The 13,143-nt window shown below is 40.0% G+C and overlaps 1 long non-coding RNA gene across 1 annotated transcript in view; it reads left to right on the top strand.

Moving 5' to 3' along the window:
• Positions 1–269: 269 nt before the first annotated feature.
• LOC138155818 (uncharacterized) overlaps positions 270–13,143 on the top strand; it is a 95,221-nt gene continuing 82,347 nt past the window's right edge. The window contains exon 1 of the long non-coding RNA XR_011167000.1: positions 270–325. This is a non-coding gene — a long non-coding RNA (uncharacterized lncRNA). The remainder of the gene's footprint in view (positions 326–13,143) is intronic.

The following is a 13,143-nucleotide window of genomic DNA, read 5'->3' as shown; positions in this document are numbered from 1 at the left end:
GGAATGGGAATCTGAAGATCTTCCCTGCCCCTTAATAGACCTAGAGGGGGGTCTCCTGCTTTGAAAGTAAACTCTGCCCCCTAATAGGCTGAATGTAATCACATGGAACCTGTGATGGAGGGAATTTGCTAAAGGGTGGAGCAGAGCCCACAGGAAGCTTTCCTGCTGTGAAGATAAACTCTGCCCCGATAGGCTGAATATAGTCACATGGAGCCTGTGGTGGGAGGAGTTTGCTGAAGGGTAGAGCAGAGCCCACAGGAAGCTGGTTCAGAACTAGCCAGATGGTGGGGGACAGAGGAGCTCAGGCAAGGAGATAGAGAGTTTTGTAAGTAAATATTGATCTTATATTGGTTTGTGGAAAGGTTAAAGGATGGTATGGCTCTCAGTGTTATTATGGCTTCTGAATATCTTTAGTACTATGATGGAATCAGCTTACTGGTTTGGGGATTCGGTTTTCTGGTGTCTAAATAAATGTTTCAGTTCTATCCTCTATCTGGAGAGTTGGGCATATTTTGTGATTGAATGTCATGCAATACTTATAGTCATGGTCTTTATTGTGGTCGTGGGCGCTGTAAATATTGCATTGGCGCTACAACTTACTAGCTGTATGACCCTGGGCAAATCACTTAACACTGTTCACCTCAGTCTCCTCATCTGTAAAATGAACTGGAGAAGGGAATGACAAACCACTCCAGTATTTTTGCCAAGAAAATCCCAAATGAGGTCATGAAGAGTTAGACAACTGAAAAACAACTGAACAACAAAACACCAATGGAAATAAATATGGTGCAGTGTATTGGAGAGGTGATGTTGTTCACTGAATAGAAGCCTTGAAGAACAGAAGACCTGGTTTCATTAGGTACCATTTGTATGAGGTTAGATCACTTCCCTTCTCACCATCTCAGTTTCCTCACCTATAAAATAAGGATAATAATATGAATAGCCTCCACCTTGCAGGGTTGTTGTAAGACTCAAATGAGATGATATATACAAGGTACTTTACAAACCTTAAAGCACTTTTAAATATCAGTTATTATTATTTGTACCTACCATGCATCTTGGCACTGCCTTTTTGGGCAACTAGCAATTTTAATAACTCTAAGGTTAAAATCCGCAACCATTCAGACATTGGTGCTGAAATGAGATTTTGCTCAAAAGAAGCATTTTGGTCATTAAAAGTACTGCATGATTTTCCAAATTTATCCACTTTCTTGCCCCTCTGGACCATTGCCAGTTGTTCTGACTTTTTTCCTCTTTAAAAACAAAAGATAAAAACAATAACATAACTTTCTTCCCCCTATTTGAGTCTAGAGACAACTCAAAATCCATCTGTAGTTCCTGTCCCAATTATGTATAATGATGTATGACTTGAAGGACTGGTCATTCAGCTGCATGTTATAGTCTAGACAATAGGCATATTGTATCTGGTTGGGTTTTTTTCTTTCTTGTTTGAATTGTCAAGCCAATCTCCTTGGAATAATTATGGACCTTGCTGAGGAAGCCTTGCAGAGCTGTGGGCCTTGATATAATCAGCACAGTATCATTCATGAGCCAGAGAGCATTTAGTGGATATTACTCTGCATAAAGAATCCGTCTTCTATTTGGGCTTTGGCAAAGACATCCTTCATGATCATGGCAGACATACATACAGGCATATATCTCCTTGTTTTATGTCTCACTGGATATTATTAATCAAAAAGTCAATGAACAGATTTATCTCTGAGTTTGAATTTGTCAAGAAATCTATGATATTAACATACCCATGAGAGACTCTTTGTTGGTGGAATGCCTTCAAGGCTCTGTTTTGTTCTTTTGTCACTTTTTTTTTTGTTGTTGTTAATTGACAGAAAATAAACAGTGGGATTTTGTTTTCTCTGTACTTTTCAGTCAATTGTGTGACTATAAAAATGTGGTTTGTTATAGAGAATTATTTATCAAAGTTTGCCTGGTCCCTTCTCATATTTTGATTAAAGATCCTGTCAATATGTAAACATTTGATCAAGATTAGGAATTAGGTATGTGGGCTGGTACTGCCAATGCTCGCTTGATTGCCTTTTGGGACTATATATCCTAGAGAACTCTAGGGAGAGCTCAGCTCCAGACTGCCAGTCTGGAGGCCCTGAGGTCTGGATTTGTGAATACCTCAAGTTCAGCCTGCTGTATCAAGCTGACCCTCTCCAGGCTTCACTTTTTTTCCTTACCAGCTGCTTGGCAGCTGAACATCTTCTCTGCCTCTCTCTTCCTCCCCTCTTCCCAGGACTGGAAACTATCAACCTGAAATAAAGACTACCAAAGTAGCAAAAACTAGGATATTTAATGGAGGCCAGGAAATTGCAATTTGGGGCACTGGAGTGTCTAAGGACTGGGGAGGTGGGGAGGGTGGGGGTGTGTGTGGAGAGGCAGGGTGAAATACATTTCAACAGGGAGGGAGTCTCTTGGGAGGCACAGCCTTGAGAAGCTGTTACAAGTTGTATAACAACCGAAAGTCCATAGAGAAGGCTAGAGAATGGTAACATCTGGTCTGAATGGTCTGCACCTTCCCCCCCCCCCCCCCCCCTTTTCTTTGTTTTAACTGGTTTCTGTAGTCCTCTTTTAACTAGGTTTGATTGTCCTCAGGCAATTCGCAGCTCTGGGATCTGGCAAGGTCAGCTCATAGTCAGTTACATTCAACAAAACATAATAAAATCAATATTTCCATTGGTACTGGAAAGGAAAGAAGAAAACAAGCATATATTGAACATTCACTAAGTGACAGGTAAAAAGGTACTGTGCTAAGTACTTTAAATTCTTGTCTCATTTGATCCTGACAATAACCCTGACTGGTAGGTGCTACAGCTAGTAAGTGACTGAGGCTTCATTTGAACTCAGATCTTCCTGACTTTAAGCCCTGAGCTCTATGTACCTGGGTACCTGACAACTTAGCCGCCTACCATTCCACTTACCATTCCTATAATTTTCCAAACCAAAGTGACCACTGAAGTGACATACATGTAAGTCTCTCCCTTTTAGAATGCAAACTCATTGAGGGCAGGGACTATCTTTGCTTTTGTTTTTGTATTTCCCATGCTTAGTATAGTATTTTAGCACATAGCAAATGCTTAGGAAAGGCCTTTTATTAATATAATCCATATTTCTTCACCCTACCTCCTCTTTAGTATCTTGTAAAGTGAGTCCTTAATGCTCAAGGCAGCTTTACCTCCAGCATGAATTTTCTCAATATATACTTTGTCTTCCTAAGTACCATTTCTACTTTGAAAAGTATTAGGAAACTGAGATGTAAGAGTGGGAATGAGGTAATCCTCTTGTCAGTGATACTGAAAATATTAGAGAAATGTTGACAAATTCGTTCCATTTCCACATATATTTATTGATCTCTTGGGCACCTCTCTTGCCCATTTTCCAGCTAGGTGGGTGGTCCAGTGGATGGAGTGTCTGGTCTAAACTTGGTATTACACTTAATCATTCTCCAAATTCCTTCATAAGGCAGGTGGGTGGCACAGTAGATAGAGAGCCAGGCCTAGAGTCAGGAATCCTATCTACCTGAGTTAAAATCTGACCTCAAACACTTACTAGTTGCGGGACCCAGGGCAAGTCAATTGACCTCTGTTTGTCTCAGTTTTTTTAACTATAAAATGAGAATAATAACAGCACTTGCCTTGTAACTTAGCACAGTGCCTGGCAGGTAACAGGTCTATATAAATGCCCGTTATTCCCTTTCCCTTCTTTCCCACTCCCTGAAACCATGCCTAAAAAATATGCATTATTCCACATGCATACTCCACCAAAGCATGGTACAGTGAGGACTGCTGAACTTCTCCCATGAAACTAAAGTCACTGGACCTGAATCCAAATCCCATCTCTTCTGTGTATTACCTGTCTCTGTCATCTCTAAATCTAAGGTCCTATGGCCTTCCTACCAAGAGGCAGGAGGTATGCTTTATCATCAATACTTGGGTAGTCATGGTTGCTCATTGCATTTTTCAGAATTCTGCTACCTTTCATTTTGCTTCTCTTTATGTAATCATAGTCAATGTGGAAATGATAATTTGCTGTTTACTTCTCTTTACTCTGCACCAATTCCTATGAGTGTAACAGATGCCATTTCATGGAATACGCACAAATATTTTTTTGCTTGATTCTCTAGTCAACCACTGGGGAGCTTTGGGGCTGTTTAGGGCCATATTGTGATCCCTTGTTTTAACTTGTTTTAAGAACTTGTTTTAACATAGTATGAAAGAGACTATGTGGTTCCTCATTTATTGTCCCTCCCTGTCTTCCCATTTCTCCTATCCTGTTATAAAGACAGAGGAACAAGGCACTGTATTTGTTAAGAGGCAGCTTAGAGCCGGTGATCTCTCAGCCTTGACTCTCCTGGTAATCATTCTAGGGAGAAGTGAGGAAGGATAATACTTACCTATACACCAGTATTATTCTGTTTAGGGAGTGGGTTTATTATCTGGGAGTCCCTTTGACCTTTCTGTGTTTGTAGTTACTGATTTTAGGTTGAGTATTCCATGCTGAACATGTCTGGGACTGGCAGCAAACCTGTGAGTTCTGAAAAGTCCAAAGGCCTGAGAGGTGGCAGCTGTGGTATCCCTAGAATGATAATGGTTAACAGCCAGGGAAGCTTTTGCATTGTAGAGGCTGATGACTGAAAGAAAATCAGATTTAGCTGCTTGATTGAGTGGTGCAGAGTTAAACTCAGTAAGTCCAAAGTGGAACTTGTTGTTCAGGAGAATAAATCCCAAAATCTGAAGTAGTTTTAGAAAGAAATTTATTAGTAGAGGAAAGTAAACAAGAAAGGTGTGAGGCTCTCTCCCATCCAGGTTCTGTAAGGTTTACATTATATAGGATCTATATATGAGAAGTGTTATGAAGTTAAAGTAAGCACAATTTGATAACTGATTGTACATGAGGTGGGGAGGAGGGGGGAACATAGAGAGAGAGAAGGAGGAGAGGGAGAGGAAAAGAGAAACAGGGAGGGGAAAAGGAAGAGAGAGAGGGGGAGGGGAAGGAGACAAAGAGAAAGAAAGGGAAGGAAAGGAGAGGGAGGAGAGAGAGAAGAAGAAAAGAAGAAGGAGGAGAAGGAGGAGGAAAGGGAAAGGAATGGGGAGGGGGGAGGAGGGAGAGAGAAGGAAAGGGAGGGAGGGGAGGGGGGGTGGGGGGGGGGGGGGGAGAGAGAGAGAAATGGAGGATGACATTTAGGATGTAAACTTGGGTGACTCCAAGGATGGAGGTGCCTTCAACAGTAACAGGAAGTTTTGCATGGGTGGGGTCACTGAATTCTCTTTTGGATATGCTGAATTTAAGATATTTACAAGACATATAAAGTTATATGCATTGTAGTAATATCAAGCGTGTATCATATCAAAGAGTATTTGATAGTTTAATGATTTTTAAAATATAACTCTAAGTTGTTTCCTAATTCACAGGCCTACCAGAAGTGCCTTGGTGTAGAGTGATCTTTCTTTGATGAAATAATGCTGGCTCTTAGTTAATACCACTTCCCTTTCTAAATAAACCAACCTTTCAATAATATTTCTAAAAATTTTCCAGGAATCAAAGTCAAGCTCACAGGCAGAGTGGCTCCAGGACTCATTTTCTTTTTTTCTCTGGAGATTGGGAACTTCTCCCATCCTATGACACTAATCTAGTTTTTAGGGTTTTCCCAAGATCTTTGGTAGCAGCTCTTCAATAATGCTTTCAGCACCCTGGGATGTAGTTCATCTAAATCATTAACTTGAAGTCATTGAGGATAGCTATGTACTCTCTCGTGATCAACTCAAATCCAATTCAATTCAGCTAGCATTGAATGATCACTTACTATATGCCAGGCACTATGCTAGGCATGGGAAATACAAAGACAAAAATGAAACTAACATTGCCTTCACAGAACTTAATTTCCATTGGGGGGAAAAACAACCAGTACACAGATAAATACATTCAGATTACATACAAAATGAATACAAAGTGATTGTGTGTGTGTGGGGAGCACTAGTACCTTGGGTGTAGTGGGGGGAGGAGGTGGGAATCAAGAAAGGCTTCCTATAAAGTGTGGCACCTGAGCTGTGTTTTGAAGGAAACTGAAAAGTCAGCGTGGTGTAGGTGAGGAGGGAGAGAACATTCCAGGCATGGGGGATGGCAAATGTGACGGGATATAAATAGAAAGTGGAATATCATGTATGGGGAACAGCAAGTATGCCAATTTGGCTGAAATATAAAGTGTATAAGGGGGATTATAATGTCGCTCTGGAAAGATAGGGTGATGCCAGAGAACTTTGGAGTTCATTGTAGAGACAATGGGGAGTCACTGAATTTTCTTGAGCATGAGAGTGCTCTTTAGGAGCACTTTAGGAATATAAGTTTGTCCCCTGTATGGAAAATAAATTGGGGAAAAGAGATACTGAAGTTAGGAGGCTAATTATAAGATTATTGGAATACTCCAGGTGAGTAGTGATGAAAGGCCTGAATGAGGGTGGTGATTGTGTCATTGGAGAGAAGAGAATGAGTAAGAGGGATATTTGTGGAGGTAGAATTGAGAAGGTAGCTAATTGGGTATGGAGGGTTGGGGAGAGTAAAGTATTGAGTATTATTAGCAGGAGGGAGTTTAGAGAGGATGATAATGATTTTTGTTTTGGATATGTTAAATTTGAGATACATATGGGACATCCAAGAAGACATGTCCCCCAGTAAGTTGGAGATACAGGACTAAAACTCAGTAGAGGGAAAACGACTAGATATGTAGCTTTGGGAGCATTTGCATAGAGATAAGTGAACTCACGGGAGCTGATAAAATGGGACAAAGGAGAAAAAGAGACAGAGACAAGACATACAGAGAGAATTAGAGAGACAGGGAAAGACAGAAAGAGAAAATAGAGAGACAGAGAGGGAGAAACAGAGTAGAGAGAAAAGAGGACCTAGGAGAGAACCTGGGAGTTCCAGTTTTTTTTTTGTTTTTGTGTGGAGAGAACCAGGCAAAGGGAGAGGAGTGGTCAGACAAGTGAGAAGAGAAATAGGAGAGAATGACAAAATTTCAAGGATAGTGTCCAGGGGGAGGTTAGCAGTAACATCAAAAGCTGCAGGGAGGCCTAGAAGGATGATGAGGACTGACAAAAGGTCATTGGATTTAGCAGTTAAGAGATCCTTAGTAACCTTGGAGACAGCCATTTTCCTTAAGTTGAAGGGGTTAGAACCCAAATGGTAAAGGGTTAAGACATGAGTGGAAAGTGGAGGTGGAGGCAATGGATACAGATAGCTTATTCTGGGAGTTTGATAGTAAAAGGGAAGAAATATATAGCATAACTGCTTGTGGAAGTAGTAATGGCAAGTGAAAAAATTTTTTTCTTAATTACTGATATATTTTGCTTCTATATCACATTCATTTCCAAATGTATCCCTCTCTTCTCCTTGAGAATCAAGCCTTGTAACAAAAAATAAAAAAGAATGAAAGAAACAAAATAAAAGACACATCAGCAAAATCAAGCAGCAGAGCAACAAAATCTGATAGCACTTCCAAAGTTCCACCCCAACTATTCCCCACTTCTGCACTCCTTTCACTGGGGCCAAACTTGCTCATTATAATTACAGGGTTCAATTTTTATTGTTGTTGGTGTTTTATTTACATTGTTATTGTCACTGGATATATTTTTTTCCTAATTCTGTTTACTTTACATCAGTTCATCCAAATCTCCTCATGCTTTTCTGTCTTGTCTATAGCCAACATTTCTTGTGGCACAGTAAAATTTTGTTATATTTATGTAGTACAGTTTGTTTAAGCTGTTCCCTAGTTGATGGGCATCTACTTCGATTCCAGTTCTTTGCTATCACAAAAAAAAAATGCTGACAGGATTATGGGACCTTTATACAGACTATCTGACCTCTTTGAGGTCTATGCCTCAAAATTCGAATCCCTGGGTCAAAGGAATTGAACATTTTAGCTACTCTTTTTAAACATAGTTCCATATTGCTTTCTAAAATGGCTGGACCAATTCTGAATAAAGGCTTTGTAAGTATGAGGGAGATCTGGGAATATTTATGGGCAACAGGAAAGGAGCTGATGAATTGGAAGACTGAAGACTACAGAGAGAGGGGAATTATTCAAAGAGGACTCTTTTAAGAGCTAAAAGTGATCTATTAACAGCTGACAGAACTGACTCTATTTTGTTCAATATTTGTTGTTCTTGCTATATGATGTCTCAGCACATATTGCAGGGAACAGCTTAAAGCAAACTTCCCTTTCAGTAGTTTCCTTCTTCCTAATAACTGTTTGGCAACAGGATTTTGATAGTTCAAGGGAGTGTCCTCCTCTCTTTATCCTAACTGATTAACAAATGGTTGTTGACTGACTGATAAAAAATGTATTGTTTTCTTTGGTATAGTGTAAATGGCTTTGCTAACAAGGACCCAATCTTTTATCCCAAACAAGTGATAAGCATCCTCTTTTGTACCTTTCCCCCAGAAAGTCCTCAGTGTTCTCTGGTCTAATGGCTCAGCAAGAAGCACACCTTTTCTTTCCCTATTCTCTCTACACTTTGGAGAACAGAATATATAAATGTTACCTGCCTGATTATTAGACATATATTTCAATCAACTGCTGGTGGGTATGTCACCCTGTGAGTGAATATACTGCAATATTCCATCTGTTTCCTGTGCTAGTTATTGGTATTGTCTAGTAGAACCCTATAAGAACATTCTAGTATACAGGGTGATCAAAGAAGTAAGCCCTTGGGAGAAACTGGAAATATGGAAAGGGGCACAGGCAGAGAGATTAGCCTTATTTTTCTTGGCTTTTCACTTGCGATTAACTTTTTATACTAGAGATTTCAAATTCCAAAGATCATTGTTCTTTTAATATCCCTATGGCTGGTCTCCAGGACACTCACAATCCTAATCACCCTTCTTTAGACATACCCTCAAGGAGCTAACTTGTACTGTATAGAAGTAAAAACAAAGTTAAGATCAAGTAATGGGAGGGAGAGGAGGAATAGCAAGTGGGAAGAATTCAGAGAGGCCTCAAGTTCTGGTGCTTCAGGTGGACTTTAAAAGGAGACACAGCTTGATGGTACAGTAGATAGAGCCCTGACCATAGTCAGAAAGATCAGAATTCCAATCTGGCTTCAAGAATCGTGACCCAGGGCAAGCCATTAAATCTTTGTCTGCAATGGTTTCCTTATCAGTAAAATGGGGATGATATAACAGCACCTATCTCTTTTAGTAGGAAGGCCCTTGGGACCTGTTTTTTTCATTATCTTTGGGCTACTCTAGAAATATCTCCTTTGTAGAATGTACAGTCAAAAAAGGACTTACTTTTTATAGACACCAGGCCTTCTGTTATCTCTTTCATCCCTTGTCTTTTTTTCTGGTCCAATTTGCTCTTTCTTAAAATGGTGTTAGATCCTCATTCTGTTATTATAGGGATACCTTGTGTCTTGCTTCTCCAAACCATCTAGTTTCCTCTTTTAAAGGTAATCCTCAATGCCCAAGTAATTCCACAGCTTTTACTTTTTTCCCTGTAGCAGACACAGCAGAGAGCTCTGAGTTAGTCTCTGTAAATTGCTGGATGGTTGTATTGAAAAGCCGCTGAGGCTCTCAAGCACAGGCTGGCTTCATTGAATGTCTTTTCTAAACTAGTCTAAAGCACTGTCTCTTTTCCATCGCCCTTTCCAAATATTTTCCAAGGTTCTCCTCAGTACTAAGGTAATATGCTCAAAGAGGACCTAAATGAATAGATAAAGAAGAATCAGGAATGTTTTTTAATTTCCTGCTCAAGCTTTCTTTTTCTTAGTTTTTTTTTCCTGTGCTTTGCTGAATTTCCTTGATCCTACCAGTTGAAATTGATTTTTTTTTCCCCTTTCACATTTTCCTTGAATGCTTTTGATTCCTTCTCTGCCTCTGTCTTATCATACCCCAGTGTGTGTACACATCCTATCTCCTGCAGTGGAATGTATGCTTTTGGAGCCCAGGGACTGTTGCTGTTTCTCTCTTTGTATTACTGAGTGCCTAGAATGGAACCTTCTGTGTTGACCAGGAAAATCCTTGAACTAGGGCATCTCCCATGGAGTTGGATCTGTGCCCTGGCTCCTTGAGAGGTGCCTGAGTCCATCACACATAATGGATGTTTGTTAAATTTGAATTTGCTAATTAAGGATGATTTTATTTACTACTTTGCTACTCTTCTAATGCTTCTTTCCCCTGGGTCTGGCTATTTATAATTCTGGTTTTAAGACATCTGCCAAGATCAATGATATCACTTCTCTCCTGAAAACTTTGTTTACAAATTTTGTGATAGCCCATCCTTAATTTTTTTTTAACACATTTGAATGAACCCTTCTAAGAAAGGATAAATTGTTAAGTTCTTATGTTAATATTCAATAATGTAACATAGATCTTTACAAATCCTATGACTTACTATTTTCTCCTTAATTTGACTCCAACATTGTAGAAACTGAAGGGGTCATGTAGGACTGAGTATTGTTTTGTGTTTTTGTATTTCTTAGGTTCTCTCCTTCTCTCTCTTTCTCTTTTTGTCTCTGTTGCTGGTAAGTTTATTACTAGAAACCATCTCCTGTAACCTGAGACAGGTTGCCCTCTATACAAATCTGAAATTGCAGGGAAATAGTTCCAATCCCATATATTACAGTTTTCCATGTATTCATCATTCTATATAGCCAACCACATAGGATATATATTTAATATAAGCAAGTCCTTCTTCTCTCCACTTCTATCCCACTTTTGGTCCTCCCCTTTTTTCTTTTTTTTTGCATTGAAATTTTTATTTTTTTTCTTTACAATAGTATCACTTTCTACTGACTGTACTGTAACACCAAGGAAAGGCAACTTCCGAAGGTTCAAAATACCAGCATAGGTGCTCTCCATTTTATTCAGTGACAAACCAAGAAGAGAGAAGGTCAAAACATGACATCATTCAAAATACAGCATTTACTAAGAGTGATTAAATAATCTCCAAGTACTACCCCACCCCAGAACCTTCCAATCATTCAATCAATTACAAATTCCCGGTTCTAAATACCTCTCCACCCCTAGGCTGTACCTTCATTTAGTCCATCACAAAGTCCCTCTTCTCAAATGGAGATTAGTTTCCAAACATAAGTAAACTACATTCATTTGTTCAACCCCAGAACACAAAAAGGTCAAAAGTTCCCCACCCCTGGATCACAATTGAATCTACCCCAGAGTTACATCAAGTTTAAGCTGAACACTTAATACCCAAATGGAGGTCTTTTCTTTATCTTAACACGAGGCAAGTTCTCAGCAATCTTAGTTCCTGGGGAGACAAGGCTTAGCAAGGCCATAAGATACATTGCCAGTCCCTTCATGAATTCATCCTCTGTCTGTAGAACAGTCCTAGAACCCCTGAACACATTAGCAAAGCCCTCTCCCAGGATTTCTGTAAACATACAACAAGAAAATCCTTCTTCAGGGCTTCTGAACCAACAGAAAGGTTCCCAGACCCCTGCAACAACAGCACTGTCCTTCACCAGTGGACAGTATTCACTCTCTATCTGCAGGACAGTCTCAGGGCTTCTTAGCGAACAGCCAGGTTCCAGGACTTCTTCAACAAAAGGACTGTCTTTCACCAGTGGACAAATCTGGCAAAACAACATCAAAACAGACAGACAAAGTACCAGCAAAACAGCCATGTCTCCTCAGTCCTTGGCAGCTCAGGGGGCAGGTCTCAAAAGTCCAGGGCAATTCAAAGCGGCCACCAGCAATTCTCTTAGTCTCTCTCTTTCTCCACGAGGTGCTGCTTCCAAGGTCTTCTGCCTCTCTCTTGTGTCTCTCCAAATCTACGTCACCAGCTCCTCCCAGTTCAGCACTTTCTTTTCACATCAACAAGTCCATCCCACAGGTGGGATTAACAAGCTCTGGGTTTTAACACAATCAATTTGAAAACCAAGCCAATACAGGGGAATCTTTAATTGCCATTACTATCACACTGACACACATACCTCCTCTCCCTCTCCCCATTAAAAGCTGAATTGTAATAAAGATGTATAATTAGGCTGAACAACCCAACACCTCTGCACCTGCCAAGAGCTATGGGGGTATGTTTCACTGCGAGTTTTGTACAGTCAAGATTGGTCACAAAATTCAAATGTCTTTCAGGGGTATTTTCCTTTACATTATTTTGGTGATTTTGTAGATTGTTCTCTTTGTTTGGCTTACTTTGCTCTGCACTGTGTCAAGAGTGGAATTCTAAGGGACAAAGTTCCAAGTATAAGAAGTCAATTTATCAGCAAAGCCAGCAATCACCAAAAAATTGAAGTCATTGACCTCTCTCCAAGATTAGACACCAAATAAGAGTCACTGCGTCCTTTAAACCCAGGTCTTTTCCTTCTAATAGTACATCATTGAGACTTCCCCTGACAAGTGAAAGGCAAACCTGATTGGTAGGCATTTAATGGGGAGGTGGGTTAAGAACTCAACTTCTCCCTATTACATAATCAGTGGGAGTTGGGGGAAGCAGGTAGTTAGCTGAGATTCAGTAGTCTCTAGCAGTCTGGACAAGGAAAATCACCTCAATCAGGATCTCCCTGACTTAGTTTCCCTTTTGTAGACCAGGTTACCCCCAACTTTGATTAGAAAACACGTGCATAAAGGTCACTTCTAGGTAGTGAGGATGAACTCAGGCTGGCTTCTGTGCTCATGGGGTAAACAGAGAGGCCCAGTGCAGGCCTTGGGAAGGGCTAGAATATGATCACATTCCTTAGCTAGAATATCTTTCTAAAATGTGGTGGTTTTGAAGAGGGAATATTACATTTTAATATTAATAAATCAAATGATAGCATTAGAATTAATTTTCCTGAATCAGTTAATATAAGTCTTTCTAAATATCATGGACTCCTTCCTATTTACCATTTTTTTTTTTGACATTGCAATATTAGAGGCAGTTAAGTGTAATAGGTAGAGTTCTGGGCCTCAAATCAGGAAGACCTGAGTTCAAATCCAGCTTCAGACATTAGCTGTGTGACCCTGGGCAAGTCACTTAGCCCTGTTAGCCTGTTTCCTCATTTGTAAAACAAATTGGAGAAGGAAATGGCAAAACTATTCTAATAGCTCTTCCAAGAAAACCCCCAAAGGGGTTTCTGATTCATGAAGAATTAAACATGACTGAAAATGACT

The sequence above is a fragment of the Petaurus breviceps genome, unplaced genomic scaffold (assembly GCF_028583685.1).
Source record: "Petaurus breviceps papuanus isolate PSGF00001 unplaced genomic scaffold, PetGlider_PUasm1.0 98, whole genome shotgun sequence".
Lineage (NCBI taxonomy): Eukaryota > Metazoa > Chordata > Mammalia > Diprotodontia > Petauridae > Petaurus > Petaurus breviceps.
This window is presented reverse-complemented; position numbering and strand designations above follow the sequence as displayed.